The sequence below is a fragment of the Daucus carota genome, chromosome 1, assembly GCF_001625215.2.
Source record: "Daucus carota subsp. sativus chromosome 1, DH1 v3.0, whole genome shotgun sequence".
NCBI classification, from domain to species: domain Eukaryota; kingdom Viridiplantae; phylum Streptophyta; class Magnoliopsida; order Apiales; family Apiaceae; genus Daucus; species Daucus carota.
Genome location: NC_030381.2, coordinates 8,652,726 through 8,655,162, shown reverse-complemented (window position 1 = coordinate 8,655,162; position 2,437 = coordinate 8,652,726). Strand labels below are relative to the sequence as shown.

At 41.2% G+C, this 2,437-nt stretch overlaps 1 non-coding gene across 1 annotated transcript; it reads right to left on the bottom strand.

Annotated features, from left to right (window-relative positions):
* Window positions 1-314: 314 nt before the first annotated feature.
* Window positions 315-421, bottom strand: LOC135150003 (small nucleolar RNA R71). Its single transcript, XR_010288358.1, has one exon. It is a non-coding gene; the product is annotated as a small nucleolar RNA R71 (small nucleolar RNA).
* Between the last annotated feature and the right edge of the window lie 2,016 nt (window positions 422-2,437).

Below are 2,437 nucleotides of genomic sequence, written 5' to 3'. Positions count from 1 at the left end.
TTGTCAGGCCAGCAATTCAGGCCACCACTTTCGAGATCAAACCGAGCACTATTCAGATGGTGCAGAACTCAGTACAGTTTGGGGGTTCTCCGACTGAGGATCCTAATACTCATATTCGGGACTTCATTGAGATCGGCGACACTTTCAAGTTCAATGGTGTTACTGACGATGCCATCAGAGTGAGGTTGTTCCCATTCTCTCTGAGGGATAAAGCTAAAGGATGGTTGCATTCTCTTCCTGCAGGATCTATTACGACATGGGAGGATCTGGCTCAGAAATTTCTTACTAAGTTCTTCCCTATGACTAAAACCGCTGCAATCAGGAATGCTATCACTCAATTCTCTCAGTTGTCTGGTGAAACTTTATGTGAAGCTTGGGAACGCTACAAGGAGATGCTTCGAAAGTGCCCACATCATGGGATGCCTGATTGGATGGTGATAAATTATTTTTATAATGGCTTGGGTCCTCAATCGAGGCCAATGCTAGATGCTGCATCAGGTGGAGCTCTATGGGCTAAGAGCTATGATGAGGCTTATGAGTTGATCGAGATGATGGCCGCGAATGAATATCAGAATCCTACTCAGCATCTTCATCAGGGCAAGGTAGCAGGGATTCTGGATGTTGATGCTACTTCAGCCATAGCTGCTCATCTTAAGGCTCTTACTATGAAGGTGGATTCTTTGGCAAATCTAGGAAATCAGCAACCACCTTCAGTTTGCGAGCTCTGTGCTGGAGCACATTCTTCGGATTAGTGTGCTATATCGAGCGAATCCGCTCAGTTTGTGAGCAACATTCAGAGGTCACAACAGCCAGCTCCGGCCACTTATCATCCTAATAATCGGAATCATCCGAATTTCAGCTGGAGCAATAATCAGAATTACATGCCACAACAACAGCAACAGTTTCAGCATCAAGGATCTAGACCTTTTAACCCTTCTGGTTTTCAACAACAGTTTGCACCGAGGCAGCAATTCCATCCACCCGAATTCCAGCAACAAAATCATGGGGTGGCTGGACAGTCTTCCAATGAAAGATCAGAATTGGAAGAATTAAGACTAATGGTAAAAAGTCTATCGGTGTCAATCAAGACTTTGGAGAATAAGATTGGGCAAATTGCTAATGCGTTGATTATAGACCACAAGGAACTCTTCGTAGTGATACTGAGGCCAATCCGGGTAAAAAGGAAGTGAAGGAACAGGTATAGGCTGTCACTTTGAGGTCCGGAAATGTTACGAAGGATAAAGAATCAGCAACAGAGCGCAACAAGGAAGAGAGTGATCAACAGGTTGAAACACCCATGCTCTCATCTGAGTCTGATAGTGGAAAAACTGTTGTTGAAGCTGACAAGAATAAAATCAACGAGGAAGCAAGCAAGGATTCAGCAGAAAAGTCTAGCCCGAAAACTGATACTGGGGTCAAGCAAGTATATCCACCTCCACCTTTTCTGAAGAGACTTCAAAAGCATAAGCTCGATAAACAATTCACAAAATTTCTAGAGGTCTTCAAGAAATTACAAATCAACATACCTTTTGCGGAGGCTCTGGAACAAATGCCGAGTTATGCTAAATTCATGAAAGGTATTCTATCTCAAAAACTCAAACTTGAGGAATTGGAAACTATGGCTTTGACCGAGGAGTGTAGTGCTGTGTTGCAACAGAAATTGCCCCCAAAGCTAAAAGATCCGGGAAGCTTCACAATCCCGTGTACTATTGGGCAATTGTCATTCGACAAGTGTTTATGTGATTTGGGAGCTAGCATCAATCTGATGCCCTTGTCTATTTTCTTGCAATTTGATCTACTAACAAGATCCACGCATGCCCAAGAGCCTTCACCAGCTAGGCTCCATCTCAGTTCCACGGGACCCCCCACCCACTCAATTGTTTGGCCCATCCATGCGGCAACAAGGCCCATCTTGGGGTCTATGCTCGGGCCACACTACCCTTCCCATTCCCTTTATGTTTAGTTTGTATATAATTGGTTTCTATTTAATTGAGTGGTATATATATATGAGAGAAAGAGAGAGTTAAGTTTCCTGGAGTCCTCATTTCAGTAGAGTCTTGGAGTCCTCATTATTCGAAATTGGAAAAAATATAATCTAGTTATTTTAAAACAATTGGTTGTAAAATATTTTTAAACATTCGACAATCTAATGAAAGATATGTTCTACAACGTAATCAACATGCATAACAATTGCTTTTTTAAATCACACTGACGCTAGTATCACAATTATGCACACATGGTAAATCATAAATATTGTAATAATTGCTACAATTCTAATAATTAAGACAAACAAGTTTATATATACCGTTCGGTTCTGTTCTTCGGTTCTGCTCACCCCTAACTTGGATAAATGTGTTACTTATGTATCACATTTTTTTGGTTCACATCTTGTCAAATAAAATTATTTATCTTTATAAAAATATAAGAACTTGTAAAG